Source organism: Eumetopias jubatus, unplaced genomic scaffold, assembly GCF_037043125.1.
Source record: "Eumetopias jubatus isolate StellerSeaLion01/CBP00866 unplaced genomic scaffold, mEumJub1_p1.0 scaffold_6, whole genome shotgun sequence".
NCBI classification, from domain to species: Eukaryota; Metazoa; Chordata; class Mammalia; order Carnivora; family Otariidae; genus Eumetopias; species Eumetopias jubatus.
In genome coordinates this window covers 115,321,387-115,341,532 of record NW_028274812.1, presented here as the reverse complement: position 1 = coordinate 115,341,532, position 20,146 = coordinate 115,321,387, and the positions used below count along the sequence as shown (strand labels likewise).

Below are 20,146 nucleotides of genomic sequence, written 5' to 3'. Positions count from 1 at the left end.
CCTAGCCCCACTGCAGGTCCCTGTTCATCTCCCATCACTGCTACTTCCTGTCCTGTTGCAGCAACCTGTTTCAGGTGTCTGTATCTCCTGGAAGTTCAGGACATAGTCATCCCTACCATCAGAGCGTGGCACAAGGCCTGGCACCTGAGCATTCATTCTAGTCTTAATAACCTACACTGGCCGTTATGGTAAGAATTCAAGTGTGTGATGATGGGAGCCTGGGTGGGGATAGTGGCCATGAGAATGGGCAGGGTCAAATCATAGAAAACCCGGGGGAGAGACGGCAATTGTTGCAACTCTTTTTACATAGAAATTCAAGAAGATGCACAGTTCAGGCTAAGAGGGCATTTAAAAGTGCTGAACCCAAATTCTAGCACCAAGTAGCTGGTTGAGCCAGGGTATGTCATTTGCCCTCTCTGAGGCTCAGTTTTATCTAGCAAATGGGGATATGCCTGCTCTACCTTCCAGGGTTGTAAGAATCAAATAGATTGTGGATATCTAAATGATTTGTAAACTGTCAAGTGTTTTTAAAATGTAAAGTGCTGGGGCGCCTGGGTGGCTCGGTCGGTTAAGCGACTGCCTTCGGCTCGGGTCATGATCCCAGTGTCCCGGGATCAAGCCCCGATCCCCGCATCGGGCTCTTGCTCTGCAGGGAGCCCGCTTCTCCCTCTGCTCCCGGCTTGTACTCTCTCACTGTCTCTCCTCTCTCTCTCAAATAAATAAAATCTTTAAAAATAATAAAATAAAATAAAATAAAATGTAAAGTGGAGGGCGCCTAGGTGGCTCGGTCGGTTAAGTTGTTAAGCATCTGCCTTTGGCTCAGGTCATGATCTTGGGCCCTGGAATCCAGCCCTTCATGGGGCTCCCTGCTCAGCGGGGAGTCTGCTTCTCCCTCTGCCTGCCGCTCCCCCAGCTTGTGCTCTCTCTCTCTCTCTCTCTCTCTCTCTCGCAAATAAATAAAATCTTTCAAAACAAACTAATTAGGGACACCTGGGTGGCAGTCGGTTAAGCGTCTGCCTTCGGCTCGGGTCATGAGCCCAGGGTCCTGGGATGGAGCCCCGCATCGGGCTCCCTGCTCAGCGGGGAGCCTGCTTCTCCCTCTGCCTGCCGCTCCCCCTGCTTGTGCTCTCTCGCTCTCTCTCTGACAAATAAATAAAAAATAATAATAATAATAAAATAAAATAAACAAATAAAATCTTTTAAAATAAGCTAATTAATTAAATAAAATGTAAAGTGATGTTAGTAATAGGCTTGTGGTGATTAATTCCCCCATCCTATTCTGGTCAAGTCTTCATTTAAAATTATGAAGGGACTGTCTTTGAAGTTTTCAAGCTAAGTCACTTCACAAACACACAAGTTTTGTTTTTCTTTCTCTGTAAAGAGAAGAATCAAAGACCTCGGGGCTTTAGGTAGAGTGAAGGGTAGGGGAGTAGCTGCTCTGCAGCAACCAGGCCAGGACAGAGAACGGCAAGAAACCAGAATGTCTGAGCCGGTCCTTCAGCCCCCAAGTGAATGAACGTGCCCCGTCCTGAGATCTGCCCTTGCTGCTTCTGGAAGCTACCACCAGGCGCTCCACTCCTCAACCAGGGACTAAAACAGAAGATTGCCCACCTGAATATTAAATTATAAATTACCATTGTCAGAACTAAAGCAGAGATAAGAAAGACACTCTTTTAAAAGGCTCAGTGGCTCCAGGAGGCTAGGTAGTACTGAAGGAATTTTGGCATACATTAAAACTGCAAGTTCCCAGGTCCCACCCCAAACCTCCTGAACCCCGATTTGTATTTATTTATTTATTTTTAAAGATTTTATTTATTTATTTGAGAGAGAGAGAATGAGAGAGAGAGAGAGAGCACATGAGAGGGGGGAGGGTCAGAGGGCGACGCAGACTCCCCGCTGAGCAGGGAGCCCGATGTGGGACTCGATCCCAGGACTCCAGGATCATGACCTGAGCTGAAGGCAGTCGCTTAACCAACTGAGCCACCCAGGCGCCCCCCGATCTGTATTTAACAAGATTCCCAGGTGATTCCTGTGCAGATTAAAACTGTAAAGCCTCCATGAATGGGAGGGTCAGAGGCAAGGAGAAGGAGGAGTTACAAAGGCTCAAGGTGACCTTGCAGAGCTAAGCACTATCTGGCCAGAGAAAGGGGTCTTGGCCAAAAGGCCAGGGATATTAAGGTCCCACAGGCAAGGTCATCCCTGCTGTGGAGATGGGTGAGTCTGGATACCCAGCCCAATGCTCTTCAGTTTTCAAGTCATCTGACCATTCCTTGCAATCAACCTGTGTTACCACTAGGCTTCAACTTATAGGACATAACGTGCTGGGCGTGTTGATGCAAAGACATGTTTGCGTCTGACAGACATTTTTCTAGTTGAAAACTAAACTGGCATTTTTCTCTGATATATGAATCAAACAAAGTCAGAGGAGGGCACACTTCTGGAGTTTGATCAGTGAAACTGGGTGATAATTACACAGCCCTGTCCCGAAACAGCCCAGCCAGCCAGCAGGCCTTTTCCAATAACCGTATCTCATCTCCATCCAGCCTCGATCCTAGAATCTCTAGCTGTATCACAATTTGGCTCAGCTAGTCCCCTGGCCTCACATTGCTGAATTCCGCACTACCAACTGGTCAGTTCCCTGAGGGCAGCCAAGGTGTGCGACAGAAAACAAACTTGAAAGGATCGGTGGCCTGGGTGCCATGAACTGAAACCCAGAAAGGAAAGGAAGTGCCTACAATAAAAGAAACCACGATTTCTTGTCTGGGGAGTATTTCGCTGAGGTATCGGTACTGAAAAAACAGGAAGCAGAGTAAGTGTGGAACATTGCGGGAGTGGTTAAGTGAATTACGATATAGGTATATCCTGTATATATTCAACACCGTGCTGTGCAGTTAAGAGTCCATGTGGATTCCGTGTAGTAATCTGGAAAATACTACTCATGATATATATTCTGCGACCATCAGAGTCTCAGCAGACAACGGCACAATCAAAATTGGGAACTTTGAAGAAAGCTTGATAAAGGGACTATTTGAAATGGTGAGCAGCGTTTGGAAAAGCAACAGAGCAGAGGGGAGCTGCTTCCAGGTCGAGGCTCGGCCTGAAGGGGTAAGTGGGGCCCTTCTAGGAACACGGAGAGAGAACTACCTGGAGGAGAGCCTCGAGGGTCCCCCAGCCAGGAGCTGTGGCCTGTGGTGGAGGGACTGTGCTCGTCTGCAGGGATCTGGAAGGGAGGGAGGTGGAGAAGGAATAGCTCTCAAACCCAACCAGAAGCCAAGGAGGCAAAAGGGCACCCAGCCGACCACTGGAGTGCGGAGCAGGGTGAAGGCAGTTGGTGAGAACAACTTGCAGGAGCAAAGGGAAGACGCCCAGCACCTGAACTTACTGGGGAGGGAAAACAAGCCGCAATGCGAGAAACTTGTAGGTATGCTTACAGAGATGTTAACACTACATATGCTTTTGAAGAGCTCGAAGGGAAATCTACCCAAAAGGAGATCATTCCTCCGTAGGAAGGCTCTGGGGACCGGACTGAGGATTTTGGTAAGGTGGAGGGTTGTTGACTTTCAGTGACTGATAACGTGGATTACGTTACTTTTCTAATAAAATGCAATCAATGAGGCGAGCTGAGGGGAGGAGGTGGGGCAGGCCGAGGCTCCTTCTGGTATCCTTCCAATCGCTTCGTTGTACAAAAGGGAAGAAATGACTCGTTCAGAGTCATAGAGCAGGTTAGCGGCAGGCTGGGCGGCAATCTGGATCGGCCCTCCCCATACCCACGCAGGTTTCCAGACGCTCCTCGCCTCTCCATTCGGCCCCACGCCACCCCTCCCCGTCCCCCTTCCCCCTTTCTCTGCCGCCACAAATCCTTGAGCTACTCCGAGACTTGGGGCAGCTCAACAGCCTCACACCCTTAATCTCACTGTCTGAATGATAAATCCTGCAGGACAGCTCGTTCCATTCAAGCCCTTCACGCTCTCCTTTGAGTAGCTGGGTGGTCTCTTCCGCCCAAGCGGGGGCTGCTTGCCCTTCCTTCCACTTAGCATTCCCCCAGGAGTCGAGGACTTCCCGGGAGCCAGGCATTCGCCTCGAAAACAATATCCAGATACGACCCGGCCCTCCCAACCCCCTTTCGGGGACCAGACCAGAAAATAAAGCCGCGTGGGCCTTGCACCCCTGGACAGAGTCCTTTGTCTGGGTTGGAAACAGCCTGAAAAGATGAAAGGGGGCCTCCCCTCCGACCTCTTCACCTCTTGTTATCTTGTGCCCACTCCCTTCAGACTCTCCGAGGCAGACGGCAGCATTTTCCCATGGTCGCTGGGGTTAACAACGTCTTAGCAGCTCGCCGAGAGTGGAATGTGAGGAATGTACCTGCCTGAGGGGCGATTATTTTCATCAAGGACAGGCTGAAATGGATAATGAGGTCAAAATCAAACGCCATCTCTTTCTCAAAGGACTCTGTAAAGAGAGGCTATTAGATATAGTTCATTAGTTAGGGGGGTGGGGGGGGTGGAGAGCTACTTTTGAGACTGCGGCTTGAAGAGAGAGGAAGGCGTTTTGCCAAGTTGAGATTCTTTCCAAGTCAGCGGGGGGCTAAGTTTAGACGCAGATTCAAGCCTTTATAGATCCGAGTTTCAGGTACAGGCAAGTGACATCCTGGACTCAAAGGGGAAGATCTGCTAAAGAATGTATCACAACGATACCAGTGGGGGGCCACGGTAAAAAAACAAAAACAAAAACAAAACACCTAATGCCCCAAAATCGAATTTGGAAAACTGACGAACCAGAGTTTACGTGTAAAAATACATTTATCGTATGTTAGCGTCTTTTTACCATGGCCCTTGTCTTCATCATTGCTGCCATCACCGCAGTTCAGGCACTAAACTCCCCACCCGGCACCCCCAGATTTTATCATGACTTGTAAACTGGAAGCTCCTCAGCCCTTTCCTTTCCAACCCATCCTGCATCCCACACGGGCTCATCTTAAACTGCATGTTATCTGTGCCCTCAAAAACTTTTATTGTTCACGAAGGCGGAACGTGAAAAGATACATGCTTCCCTTTTTCTTGATATCACCATAAAATGGAAGTTTAAACTCTAGATGGCATTTAAAGCTCTTCAAAACCAGAGCCTAATTAGCTTTCAAGTTGGAACACTCCCCTCCCCGTGCTACACGCCCCCCCCCCACCACACACGTATTTAAAAGACCACTTTCCAGTAATACCCCCAACTTTGTGACCAGGGTCTCAAGGCAAATGCCTTGGGCTGTGGCAATGTACAATAAACTCACTATGTTTCGGTTCTTCTTTGGGGTTAATTTTCCCATGGAAAAAAAACAACAAACGGAACTTCAGCCTCGGTTCAATTTACACACAATCACTTGCTGGAACACCGTGGGGAGGTAAAGGCCAAAGCGAAATGGGTGGCCTCCCAAGAGTGCCCCGTCAGAGAGAAGGGGGCCTGGACATGAACACACAAACACACATGTGAGAAAAAAAGCACACGCCTCCAAAATACAAATCTACAAAGTGCAAGGAAAAGAACCAATTGGGAAAATAGACTGCAGTGGTTGAAAGAGCGCAGGCATTTCCTAACCTGGGCTGCTAGTCTCTTCATGGCTCCCTCAGCCTCAGCTTCCTCACCTATAAAATGGGTTGTTGTATTAAAATAGGAGATGTGGTAAAGCACTTAGCAGACTGCCTGGCATATAGTAAATTCTACAAATGTTAGGTTTGATGATGATGATGATGATGATGATACAGACGGACACAAAAAAAACAAGCCTGCTCTCTGTGGAACATGCCGGACTCCAAGTTCCCTGATCAGGCTGTGCTCACTCAGGCTTTGTACCTTTGCCCCAGCTCCTCTCTGGGTTTGGAATGTACTCTCCCCTCCTCCTATCTCTGTTCAAAGGACACCTTCCCAGACCAGCCCCTCACTCTGAGCCAGGCAGAAGGAATTCCTCCCTCCATTAAGGGACCATAGCTCCATGATGGCACTTCTCACTTTGTATTAATAATGGCTTGCTTAAAGGTTGGTCTCCAGAGTTAGAATATTAACCTCTAACCCTATTATTAGCTTTGGAATTCTCAGTGTCCAACACAGTCCCAGATCTAACTCGCCCATATGGGTGCTCTGAAAGTATCTGTGGAAGGACTGCACAAGGAACAAAGAAGTGGCTGTAAATTGCATGGTTTCACACCAAATCCCACCCACCTAGTCTCTCCACCGTCAGACCCCTGCCGACACCTGTTGGAGGGAACTGCTGCTCCTGGAGGCTCCCTGGGACCTAGGAGGGTATTAACTGCATCTTCAGCTGTTGCCTCCACCCCACCTTGTGTGATCTGCTGACCAGCTGGAGATGCCACAAGGAGCATGACTCAGGGTGGCCAAAAGATAGTTTCGTCCCCAAACGACATAATTCAGTCACAGGTTAGTAGCCCAAGCTGCTACTCTAGGAAATGTCTGCAAATCAACCTGTAGAATGTAGTTTATCAACACTCAACATTCTCCTTAGCTCCTAGGAAGCTCAGAGGAACCAGGTGATAACTGATCACTCCATTTTTGTCCAGTAGTCACGAAAGACACAAATGATCCTGGTTCTTCTCCTTAATTCCAAGTATTCATTAAATTCAAGGGGACATAAGGTCTGTGGTCTTGGGCGCCTGGGTGGCTCAGATGGTTAAGCGTCTGCCTTCGGCTCAGGTCATGATCCCAGGGTCCTGGGATCGAGCCCCGCATCGGGCTCCCTGCTCCGTGGGAAGCCTCCTTCTCCCTCTCCCACTCCCCCTGCTTGTGTTCCCTCTCTCGCTATGTCTCTCTCTGTCAAATAAATAAATAAAATCTTAAAAAAAAAAAGATTTCAGTCACTTTAGGAATTTACCACTTATTCACTGTGGGAATATGCAGGTATGTAAATTTCTGAGCCTTGGCTTTTTTCATCTTTTTTTTTTTTAAAGATTTTATTTATTTATTAGAGAGTGAGCGAGAGCGAAACAGCATGAGCAGGGAGAGGGTCAGAGGGAGAAGCAGGCTCCCCGCTGAGCCGGGAGCCCGCTGTGGGACTAGATCCTAGGACTCTGGGATCATGACCTGAGCCGAAGGCCGTCGCTTAACCAACTGAGCCACCCAGGCGCCCCTTGGCTTTTTTCATCTACATAGTGGGGATGATAACCTAAATCAGAGGATGGAGGTAGGAGGATTAAATGTGACAATGTAATCTGCACGTAGCGAGTGATTCCTTATTAAAAGGAATGGTGGAAAGCTCCAGACATACAGCCGAAATAATGGTGGCCCAGTAAATACGCAGAAATTAGGGAATGTGTATGCCTGTGGGTTGGGAAGGAAGGGAAAGGGGAGGATGGCTGCTCTAGGATAAATGTCAGTTTCCAAGACAAGGGCGGGGGGAGGGCTGAAGTGAAGAGGTGGGTGTCAAAGGTGATGAAGACATCTATCACAGAGTCTGGGTGTTACCTGTTCATCTAACAGCCCCCACCTTCCTAGCCACGTGTCCTGCCTTGTCCTAAGCCCTGCTCTACTAGATCCACTAGGATCCCACAGGGAGCCTGGGAGGGTCACTCAGTTATGACTTTGCATTTTAACTTTTTTTTTTTTTTTAAGATTTTAATTTATTTATTTGAGAGTGGGGTGAGGGGCAGAAGGAGAAGCAGACTCCCCGCTGAGCAGGGAGCCCCATGCGGGCTTGATGTAGGGACTCCAGGGCCATGACCTGAGCCGAACGCAGACACTTAACTGACAGAGCCACCCAGGCGCCCTACATTTCAAGTTCTTGAGGGAAATCTTGGACATCATTAAGTCCCACCACACCATTTTATCAGTGAGGGAACTGAGGCCCAGAGTGAAAGACTGACTTGCCCCAGGTCATCGTTCTAGTCCTGCCTTTGCCACTAACGTGGTCCTGTGAGGCTTTGGGCAAGTCACTTTCCCTTTCCGAGCCTACAGTTTCCTCCTCTGTAAGATGAGAGATTTGCAGTATTTAGAGCTCGAAGTTCCCTCCAACTGACTTTTGCTGTATTAAAATAATCATTCTTTCTACCACTCTCAAGTGTAGACATTGGATTCCTCACTCCCTGCCCCCCACCTCCCCCCACACACCCACCTCACACACAAAAAATCAAGAAAAGACATGTGTGGATACCTTTTGAGCTTAAGTTTAACCGAGTGCTAGTTTTCACCGGGGGTAAGGACAAGAAGAGAGTGGTCCCACAGAAGAAAGTGCTGGATGCTGACGGCTCCTGGGCGCCTGCCCAGTGTGCCCAGCCCCTGTGATCCGGTCCCTGCAGGGCTAAGCGCAGGCAGCACAGCGGGGATAAATAAGGCCAGCGATCACCCCTTACATGGCCATCCCCAAGCTGCCCGGAATCCCTGGGATTACGCAGACTTCTGGAGCTCTTGGAGCAAGTGCACATCACCTGCTGCCGCCACAAGTGTGCCTGGGCTCCAGCAGCCTCTGTCTTGTGACTGAGGAATTTTTAAATGGAAGCTCTGAGCTCACAGAAAAAGAAAATGTCTCCCTGATGTCACCCAGTTGCTGCCAATTCATCAGCTCAAGTTAAAGGTCAAAGAGGGGGAAGCCACTGCTCCAGGGTCCCGTGGCTGCTCCCTCGGATGGGGCTTCCCTTCCAGCAGGCTTCCCGCCAGCCACCGAGGCCGGGCCAGCGGTGGAAGCCAAGCCGAGAGCTGTTTGCATTTCCAGGGCATGCACAGAGGCAGTCCTGACGCCACTTAGCTGCTTCTGCCCTCGCAGACATGAACCGATCCATCCTCCCGGCCCTCGAGAGGTCCCTCTCCCACAGTCGGGGCACACCCTGCAACCCGGACACAATGCCGGCCTGAGGGGCCTTCCCTGGGATCGCTTCCAGGCTAAAACCAATTTGGCACAGAAGTTCCTGTGGGTATTTTAATAACTAAATGCTGTGCTCAAAGAGCAAAGAGTAGGAGGCCTGCGACTCAGGATGACAGACTGCTCCCATGGCTTCCTAGGAGGGAGATCTTTGCAAGTGACTGAACCTCTCTGGGCCGGCTTCCTGACCTGGAAAGTGAGGTGAAGAATACTTAACCTCCGAGGGCTTTGCTGAGGATTCAATGTGAAGCTCTGCTACAGGGCCTGACATGTTGTAAGTGCTCAAAAAAATGTCAGCTTGGAACCAAGACATGCAGCGAGAACTGGACAAATCACTTAATCCCTGAGTCTTCACTTCCTCATCTGTCCAATGGGGTAAGAAGCACATGTAATTGACAGGGTCGCTGTCAGGATTCAGGGACACAGATACACAGTAATGAACACAGCACCCAGCACTGGAAAAATAGATGGTGGCTGCTGGGACTCCCCTCTCCATCAGTCTAACTGGGATCTGTAGGGACGGCCTGCCATAGTCATGACAAAACACCTTCTCCAAGCCTGACACGGTCCTTGGCCCCCTACAAGTCATAATCCAGAGTTAAAGATGAGACATGGGGAAAACGTGCATATGGTTCAAACATGGGCACAGAAACAAAATTTTTTAAATTCGTTTTTAGGGTTTTCCCTTTTGGGGAGACTGTTTTCAATTGTGGCCTAAGCTTCCAAGGAGAAGAGAAAGATGATAAAAGTTACATGGGTGAGAGAGAGGATTAAGTGGGCTGACCACAAGGAACCAGTAGGTGGAATGGGAAGTGACGTCAAGGAGGAGGACCTGAGTAATAAGATAGCAGTGGATTTCTCTAGAATTGGAAGGGACCACAGACTAGTTCTCTACTTCAAATGTAAGGAATAGGGCGCCTGGGTGGCTGTCGGTAAGCCTCTGCCTTTGGCTCATATCATGATCCGAGGGCCCTGGGTTCGAGCCCCGCATCGGGCTCCCTGCTCAGTGGGAAGCCTGCTTCTCCCTCTCCCACTCCCCCTGCTTGTGCTTCCTCTCTCTCTGTGTGTCAAATAAATAAAATCTTTTAAAAAAAAAAAGATATATTTATTTGAGAGAGAGAAATAATGAGTGGGGGGAGGGGCAGAGGGAGAGAGGAGGAAGCCGACTCACCGCTGAGCAGGGAGCCTGATGCGGGGCTTGATCTCAAGACCCTGAGATCCTGACGAGCTGAAACCAAGAATTGGAGGCTTAACTGACTGAGCCACCCGGATGCCACATGCATCTGACTCTTGATCTCAGATCCGTCTTGATCCCAGGGTTGTGAGTTCAAGCCCGTGTTGGGCTCCACGCTGGGTATGGAGCCTACTTTAAAAAAATAGATAGATAGATAAGATAGATAGATAGATAGATAGATAGATAGATAGATAGATAGATAGATTTAAGTAACAAATTGTAAAGAACAGCCCTGGAAAGACAATGACAACAGCCAGAGCCTGCTCAGAGTGGCTCACCGTGCTCACCCAACGTTGAGTGTGGTTCTCCTTCTTGGGCACCATCAGTGCCCCCAAACACAGACTTCTGCCTCAGTGATTGACTGGAGGCTGCCCCCTCCTAACCAGTCCGCAGTCAACCCGAGTTCTCCCAAGTTCTCCCAAGTTCTCCCTCCTCCCTGGCATCCCCCATGCTTCGCTTCTGGCACAGGGATGTTCCGGGTGAAGCTTTTCTTCAGGGCGCCTCATTCCCTCTCAGTACACTCTCACAGTGTCCCCGACAGGCGAGCCCTGGCAGCCTCTTCCTGCATCTTTCCTCTTAACCTTAAGACAAAGGCGTTCAAGGCTCTTGGTTTTATATTTCCACGGGCTATTAATATTTTAATGACAAGACCTAGAGAGTCGACGTAAATATATCACATTCTGTAAACATTTCTTGAGCCTCTACTTAATTACCAGACACTACTCTAGTCCTTCTACTTTCTCACAGCTAGCCTATCAGCTTCCCAGAGGCTTCAGGTAAGAAACAGAGAATCACAGTGTGCGACCCTCCGCACCCTCCTGCCCTTCAAATCCAGCCAACGACCAAGTGTTGTGAGATATTTCTTCTGTCTCCCACACGTGTTTCTCCCTCTCTGTTTCGACTGGGCACCTCACCTCAGCCCTTCCTAGTCTGTCGTTTGTACCCCTGAGTCCAGAGCCTCAACCTTCCTCCAACCTATTCTGCACAACCGCATCTTCCTCAAAAGCCTCCTTATCCAACCCCCCCAACTCCATCAAATCCTTTGATGGTTTCCTCCCCAGATTTCATTCAAGGTTCTCTGTGACCCTGCCCGAACTCTCTGGAGCAGGATATATTCATAGACACCCTGCCTCACCCTGGCAGGGTGTCTATGAATATAGACAGGGGTCTTAGGGAAGGAAGGAGGAGGGGGGTCTGGGTATCAGTCTGACTAGAGGGCTGTGTACCCAGGAGGGCTTTAGCGCAATGTGGCCGGGCAAAATTCTGAATCATAGTCAGTGAGGGCAGCCAAATTCCTATCTGGGAAATCAGGGCAGTCTGAAGGGTGAGGCCAAGCCGTAAACAGAATGAGTAATGAGGTCAGAAGCTGGTGGGGACCAGAATCATGTCTAGATGCAGTTCAAGGAAACGGAAATGGTACAGGACTGAGGCTGTGGATTGAATTTTAAGAAGGTATGCTGCTCTACATGGGGATGGGGGCGGGAAGAGCAGCCCTCGAAATCTCCCCTCCCTCTGGCTTTGCTCTTTGGGTTTTCATGTGTGTGGAAATGCCCGTCTTCCCTGCCCCGCAGTTTCCCACGCTTCCCAGGGCCCCAGCACTGCTGAGTGACTTGTCCAAGGTAGTGTGGTGGCAGATGTGGAAACAGAGCTCCGTCTCCCACCTAACAAGGGATGTGCTAGGGAAGCAAGCTTAAACTCACGTTCGTCACATCTCCACGTCTCAGATTCCTCACCTGTAAAGCGAGGACAATAATAACGCTACTTCATAATAGTGTTACATAAGAATAAGACTACTCTGAGGATTAGCCAAGCAAATATTTGTAAAACGCTTAGAACAGTGCTTGGCACATAGTAAATGCTGTATAAGTGTTAGTTAAATAAAAATAAGGTGCACAGCTGGTAAATAGGGCCAGTACTCAAAGTCAGTTCTAATTTTAACATTCTAGTCCTTAGATCCTCCACTAAGGTCAACAGCAGGTTATGATGGACTCAGCTGACTATAGGGCTTTCAAAAACTAATTTTCATGTCAACAAAGAATAGAAAAACATGCTGTTGGCTTATTTTACTCGGGCACAACGGAAATATCACTTGAGTTAGCACCCTTTCCTGTTCTTAGGAAACCACTAAGAAATCCAGACGGACCAGTTCAAATAATAGTTTACATCCCAAATTTAATAAACCTTTCAAAAAAAAAAAAGTCAAACTTAGAAAATGACTGTGGGTTCAGGAAAGAACAGCATAGGGGCGCCTGGCTGGCTCAGTCGGCGGAGCTGGTGACTCTTGATCTCAGGGTTGTGAGTTCGAGTCCCCAGCTGGGTGTAGAGATTACTTAAAAAAAAAAAAAAGGACCAGTTTAGATTAGGGAAACTGGGCTCAGTCTGGCAAGGGTCAAGGCTGCAGCTCTCCTTGGAGAGGTAGCCAGAGAGCAGATACCACAGAGGAAGAAACACTGTATTTATTTTCCAAAACTGTTGGGGGAAGGTGTTTGGAAAAGGGAGAATGTGAGTGTTTGGTTTGTAAAATGATAAAAAAGGGACTGAGTGTATTGTTCTATGGCTCAGTAGCAATTCAAAGAAGATAGTGCAAAAGGCTGCTTGCTTTAGCAATCTATCAACCGGAAATCTTTATTAACTGAACCTCTCACTTGACAACAATATGGCACTAAAAGATGTTCGAAAATGATGACCCTGATAGACTGCAAAATCCGAAACAGCTTTCTGACACAAGAGAAAAAAGATGAAATGAAGCTTGGTATGGTTTGTGACAAGTGTATTTTATTGTATTCTAATTTTTCCCAAACAAGCAATATTTTTGTCATCTGTTGTATGGGAGTGATTTATATGCCATCTAATAACTCCCTACCCATCCTACCACTAGAACAATACGTTTGCCTGATTATGGTTGGTATCAGGGTTTAATAAATACTCCTTTTCTCTGAACACGCTTTCCCCATTGCTTGCTTCCGTGTTCCCGCGCCCTAGGCTTTATGCCTGTCTTTGCCGGAACGTGACCCGAGGGTCCTCCGCTACCTGGATTCTTCCCCAAAGGAGCTGTCCCTGGCCTTTCCAACCACTCACCCTGCTTGGCACACTTTCACACTGGGGTGGAGGTTTTGAGGAGGGCCCTCTCTTTCTCTTAAGAACCACGAGGAAGGACACCGGCCAGGGGAGAAGGGAAGGAACGAGCACAGCTCTTGGGAGGTAAGGCCTCGGAGCGCGGGGCGGCGACAGCTGAGTGGCGTGGAGCACGTGGCCGGACTGGAACAGGCACCGAGCCGCAGGGACCGCCCCGGGGACGCCCGAGACACAAAGCAGAACCCAACTCGTGCCCGCCGGGCCCCGGATCCCTCAGCCACAGAGGAGGTTCTCCCGCCTTTATGACCTTCCCATTCCTCTCGCGCCCCTCCTCGGCCCGCACTTCGGGCTCCGCATACCACAGGGGTCAGACCCAAATAAAATCCATACATGGACTCCATCCTCGGGGCACAGCCTTAGCTTACCACCTCGGACCGAAGATGGCCCCGGCTCTCACCTCCCTTCCCCACCCCCCGAATCTCTGCTTGTAAACACCAGTCACTTGGTAACACCCTCAATCAGACGCCTTTGGGCTATTATTCATCACCGACTAACCTTCAACCAACTTCATCTTCACAGGCCTCCCCCCAGAAGAGAGGAAATTCCACAGCTCTGAGGTGATGTGAAACGTGTTCTGCGCGCCCCGGCTCTCTTTCTCACTCTCCCCAGCCAGTTCCCAAACTGGGTTTCCCGGGCCCCCCCTGGACGCGGCCTTCCCCCGTTCTACCCCCCTCCTCCCTCTTCACCCCCCCCCTTCTTTCCCTCTCCATTTTACACACTGTAACCTGATAGGCTGGAAATGCAGCCTCTTTCATCTTCCATTTCCCACATCCTGAAAGTCGGGAGAGAAGGAGCCCACCCAGATAAAGGCATTCCAAGTATGCGCATCCCCCTCCCCCCTTAACTCCATTCACAAAGCAGATTACTAAAGGCCCGGGGCTCCAGGGAGGCCCTAAGCCCCTCCCCCATCCCGGCGCCCCCCCCCCCCAAGAGTTTACTCATTCCAAGCCCTCACTCCTCACCCGCACAAAAATCTAAGTCCACATGCCTAGAACCAAAAATTAACTTTTCGCTGGACTCTGATCCTAAGGGAAGCTTTCAAACTTCACTCTGATTGGGACGGCAAGGGCTGGAGATTCTGCCTACCATTCATCTGTCCCGGAGTTAGCATTTCTAGATAAGAAGCCTCAGGGAAAACGTGGCTTTGGACCAGGGGGAAAAGATACAAATGTAACATGTGATGTTTCAAGAGGACACGCTCATGTCTTCGGGAAAGATCACAGACTGTTCTAAACCAGAGACATTTCCTTACAACAGAAATTGTTCCGAGGCCAGAGGAAAAGATGCTTCATTTGAGGGGATAGGCGCAGAATGGGTGTGTGTGTGTGTGTGTGTGTGTGTGTGTGTGTGTGTGTGTGTGTGTGTGTGTGTGTGTGTGTCTTCGGAGGGAGGTTCTAGTAGCATTTTTATTTAGAAATTTGAGTCCAAATATCCTACTATAGTTTTTCACTACCTGTAAATTAGTGATTAGAAAACATGCCCCCAGCTCTCAGTTCTTTAGTTGCCTTGCCCTGTCCTGAGTTGTCACCGACAGGGAAACGGAGGGCAGGAACAGCCTCTCTGACCTCAACCTCAAAGGTTAGGAAGTACCCCCCCCCCCCGGCCCAAGCATCCCCTTTCATTAAGGATGATAAACTATCTTATCCGTCCTTCAGGGAGAGTGGGAAAGATATTTGAATCTGTACCAGGTCTGGGATAATGTTTTCTGAGTTTACCAGTCACTGTGTGAAACAGGATTTCCTGTGTCAAAGAATGCTCCCCAATCCTGATACCATGAAGTATATTTAAGAGATTATAAACCATATTGTCTTTGCAACTCAGGAGAGCTAACGTGCTCGATGCACTACACTAGCATTGGACTGAAAATATGCTAAAATCCTGGCACATGTCAGTGCGCGGGGTCATGAATTCAGTAGATCTAATGATTACCCAAGAAGTCTCATGGAATTCCAAGAAGAATTCAAGAGCCCAGACCTGGGAGATACAGTCATGATGATAAGAAGTAACAGACTTGGCAGAACAGCACCCCTGTGGTGCTGAGGAGAAATGTGTACTGCAGCTCAGCTCCAGGACTGGCCCACGTTTGCAAACCCCATGGAAGGTAGCCTGCTTCCCATACCCAGCTGGTAAGAGGCTCCTTCATGGGTTCAGCCTCCTTAGCCAACAGCAGCACAAAGGGGTGCACTGGGATGCTTGCAAGTCTGAGCAAGTACTATTCTCTCGGAGCCTCGGTTTCCTTCTCTGTAAAATACGAATCCTTGCTAATCCACGTGTGATCCCCAGACCCGTAGTGAGGCTTTACCTGGGAGCTAGCTAGAAATGCAGAATTCCAGGCCCTACCCAACCTATAGTATTTGAACAGGATCCCCAGGTGATTCCTGTGCACCTTGCAATCTGAGATGCTCTGGCCTAGCCTCGGGATCCTCTTTCCAGTTCTGAAATCGTCTGATCTCATTAAGTGGTTTCCAGGGCAGTTTTTCTTCGCTGATAAATGGTTTTTCTTCTTTCCTAAGCCTCCACTCTTGGCACTGACTGTCTCCCCTGCCAAGGAATTACAGTTTCAGTAGGCATTGGATTTGCATGAGGACCTTGTTTAAAATGCAGATTCCTGAGCCCCATCAAGAGACACTGACTAGGGGTGCCTGGGTGGCTCAGTTGGTTAAGCAACTGCCTTCGGCTCAGGTCATGATCCTGGAGTCCAGGGATCGAGTCCCGCATCGGGCTCCCTGCTCAGCAGGAAGTCTGCTTCTCCCTCTGACCCTCTTCCCTCTCGTGCTCTCTATCTCTATCTCATTCTCTCTCTCTCAAATAAATAAATAAAATCTTTAAAAAAAAAGAGACACTGACTAGGATTCGGTGGGGCCAGAAAATCTTGCATTTCAACCAGTTTCCGCCAGGTGATTCTACAGGTTATGGTTCCCGGATTACACTCCTTTCTTTGACTTTTTATTATGGAATATTTCAAACATAAGAAATAGACAAAATAGTAATAATGAGCAATCATGTTTCAAAACCCAGCTTCGCTTCCACAATGATCAACTCAAGGTCAATTTTGTTTCGCTCAGATTATATTTTTGAAAAATGATTGCATCTAGACCTTCCTAGTCTTCTGAGTTCCCCTCATCTAACTGCCTGTAATCCTTTATTTATTTTTTTTTAAGTAATCTCCCTACCCAACGTGGGACTCAAACTCACGACTCAAACTCACGACCCCGAGATCGAGAGTCACATGCTCTGCAGGCTGAGCCAGCCAGGTGCCCCTGCCTGGAGTCTTTTAAAGCTCAGCTTGTTCACCTTGAGAACAAGAGTTGTGTCATTTTGTCTTGGGAGTCCCTAGCACCCAACACTGTGCCTGGCACATGTAGGCACTCAGAGAATGTATGCAATAGTACATTAAAAAGAAATTTACAGTAAAATATATTATCGTCTACCTGGATGGTTTAAGATGGAGGTAAACGGGATTGCCTGATCCCCCATTTTTTCAATTATTTGCCTGTGATGCCTTTTTCAGTTCTAGAATTAAGGCCTCAAAATGCATCTTACCAAAGTGAAAGAACTGGCGGGAAGTTTCCAGAAGTCCTTGTTGATGTCCCTTTCCTTCTGGTTTCAACGTTTCGTAAACGATTTGGTGTTTGTGTGTGTGCGGTAAGAGAAAAGGTAGGAAAATAGCTCTGGGGAACGAGGATATCATCTCATGGCCTGTTTTACTCTTTAACCTGGTAATAAATCTCTTTAAACCTCCTGAGGTATTCAGAATATCCTGTCCATGGCAAGGTCTTCCCACAGTCGTGAAGGGTATTCAAGTTTCCTAGGTGGACAGCGCGATGAGATCCCAAAGGCACAGTCTTGCCCTTTCCGACCATTCGTACACGATGAGGCTCAATCTGCTAATTCTCAGATGGGTGTGCTAAATAACAGGAGGGAGAGTGCGGGAAGAGGCAGGACCAAACTGAGAAAAGCTCGCCAGTTCCAGAACTCAGCACAACAATCAAGGGATAAAGCAGTAATTAGGCCTGATTATCATGCAAGGCAGCCCCAGTTAAATTGGAATGTAGCCGGAGAGACGAAAGGCTGGATGGAGAGTTTGCTATGCAGGAGACACGCTTTGATGTCTGCAGGGAAGGTTGTGTTTTATGCAGCCCTCCAACCAACCAAAAAAATGTTGCAGGAGCAATATGAAACCTTCTAAAATGCAGCAGACGGGAAGCTGGAGTGGAGAGCAAGGGGCTGGGTCCAAATTCCCCTCCTGAGTGAGTGTGTGTGTGTGTGTGTGTGTGTGTGTGTGTGTGTGTACTTATACATGCCTCTTTTCTCAGATTTACCGCTCCAGCCTCTTGGATATGTCAGAAGACAGGAAAAGAGAAAAGGAGCGCACGCTCCAGCTATTAACTCGCCGTCCTGGGCTTGCACATTATTACGACAAGGGAGAATGTGTTGAAGGTTGAGGCAGCCTTTTTACCTGCTGTGGGGAGAAAGCAGAGGAAATGGAGGTAAATGACTCTGTGTGTCCCGGAGAGGCCTGGAACTCTGCTGACAGATGCAGACGGAGTCATCTGAGGCTGCCAGCTACCAGAGCTTTTGACCAACTGATGTACGAAGAAGAAAATGAGCCAAGAAAGTAGGTTAATCTCCCAGAGGAACACAAAATAGGTAGCAAGTACCATTTTTACACCTTTCCCTCTTGAATTGCTTCCAACCCAGAGCTGTGAAGCCCAAGGAATTCCTTTTGTGTCCTTACCTTACCTTGTAGGGGTATCCCCGATCTAATGTGATTTTGTACCTGGGCTCATTGCTCAGCTAGGTGCACTCCCCAAAGCAACCCCAACTTCCATTTCCATGCAAGGGATTTTCAGTACAACTCGGTATTGGGAGACATCAGCTTTTTATCAGCTTTTTACTAAGTCACTGACAGGAAAATAATAGTCAGGTAGTAAGATGTCATCGTGTTACTGTTTTACTCATTCACAGGGTGTTCACCGGAGGAAGTGGGATGTGCAATCTTGATTTTGCGTGAAGACAGTCCATGAAAATACAAAATGCAGAGACTAAATGCAATTTCTTTTTCTCAGAGATTTCCAAAATAAGATCCTCTCACCGCTATGGTATACCATCCAGACAGGCAGTTCAGTTATTTCTTTTCAAAAGGGATGAAGGAAGTTGCTGATCACGTTATCTTGAAGGAACCAAAAGAGCGTGGAATCCATGTCACACACATTGCTTCTTCGGTTTATCTCAGTTTTTTCCTCTGCTTTTGCAAGAGACAATCCACAGAATCAGCTGTTTTTGCTGTGATTTCTTTTGTACCCCAGTTTACTCTTAAGAACTGTATAAAATAATAGTGACATGTATATACCATCCAGAAAGAGACCACAGAATAACTACAGGCACAAACCTATTGCTTCTGTCACTACTGACATTGCCACAATACTTTAGAAATTGTGTGAGTGAAGGATGACTCTTTGATGTAACAGGCTGTTCCTTTTGTCTGCCCCCCGCCAACAGTGTCACTTGATTTAGGAGAAACTCTACTGCATCCCCTTTATAAAATTTCCTGAAATTACCCTTGTGGTGTGCAGCATAAATTTGGGATAAATAAATTGCACAAGACTGAAAATACCCTTTCAGCTATCTTATTTCGTATAATAAATGAAAATGAATTGTGGACTTTTGTTTTTACTCAGCATAAAAAAGAGAGAGGGGACAGGGAGGAAGAAAGAGTCTCTTAGCAGCTGTGTGTTTTTTTTTAAATAAGAAAATAGCATTCCCCCAATTTCCAGTAAAACCCTTAAGATTTAGGCAGTTCATCCCTAAAGTATGTGTGGGATGCTGGGAGCTCCCTGGCTTTTCCAGGCAACCCCACCCCCCCAAAAAAAAACACCCCACAAAAAAACAAAAGCAGATGGGCTGCATCTGAACGAATCAAACTCCCCAGGGGCTGGAGCTCTCCGCTCTAAATGCTAATAGAGTGAGTAATCAGAAACCTACATTTGGTAAATTATTTATCTTATCTCTGGAACTCAGCACAGCATAGAAGACAGCAACTTATGTAGAAAGATGTTGTTGGTCAAGAACTCCAGCTGGAATTTGTACTTTTACTAGAAAAGGGAAAAGTTCAGAGACCAGTGTGGCTCATGAAGCAATACTCTTTTCTTTTTCTTTTTTTTTAAATGACCAAATGCAAAGCCAAGGAAAACTGACATCACAGTTCTGTGGAACAGGTCTGGTTCATGTTTTGTCTAATGGGCCTTACGTTCCATCTGTATTAGGGTAATGGCAAAGCAAACCAATAGATATTAAGGATCCCTGAAGAGTGGGGAGTAGATTCCCTTGCAAAGGGCAGCCAGCCCGAGTTACTGGCAGTAGCTCTGAAACTTAAGCTTCCTGCATCAGAATCACCTGGAGGGCTTTTTTTTCTTTTTTAAGTTATTTATTTATTTGACAGAGACACAGCGAGAGAGGGAACACAAACAGCGGGAGCGGGAGAGGGCGAAGCAGGCTTCCTGCCGAGCAGGGAGCCCGATGCGGGGCTCGATGCGGGGCTCGATGCGGGGCTCGATGCGGGGCTCGATCCCAGGACCCTGGGACCATGACCTGAGCCAAAGGCAGACACTTAACGACTGAGCCACCCAGGCGCCCCTATCACCTGGAGGGCTTTTTAAAAAACTCGGATTGCCATGCCTCACCCTCAGAATTCCAGATTCTGTAGGCTTGCTGGGGTGGGGCCTGATAATTTGCATTTCTGCACTTTTGAACAAACCTCCAGGTGATGCTATTGCTGGCTCAGGTACCATACTTTGAGAAGCACTGGCCTGGGGCGGGGCGGGGGGTCTTTCTGCAGTAGCGTTTAAGCACCCTTTCTCAAATGAAATATGTAGATTTGCAAGTTTAAGGGCTATGATTGGGATTTCGACAGTGGAATTAGC

At 48.1% G+C, this 20,146-nt stretch overlaps 1 long non-coding RNA gene across 7 annotated transcripts; it reads left to right on the top strand.

Moving 5' to 3' along the window:
- Positions 1-2,789: 2,789 nt before the first annotated feature.
- Positions 2,790-18,837, top strand: LOC114222166 (uncharacterized). 7 transcript variants are annotated; one of them, XR_003611884.2, is made up of 5 exons: positions 2,795-3,105; positions 13,230-13,289; positions 13,743-13,780; positions 16,735-17,841; positions 18,192-18,837. It is a non-coding gene; the product is annotated as an uncharacterized LOC114222166 (long non-coding RNA). The 7 variants fall into 7 exon arrangements; XR_003611883.2 differs by having other exon boundaries at positions 2,790-3,105; positions 13,230-13,780; XR_015768359.1 differs by having other exon boundaries at positions 2,790-3,105; positions 4,272-13,780.
- Positions 18,838-20,146: the final 1,309 nt, after the last annotated feature.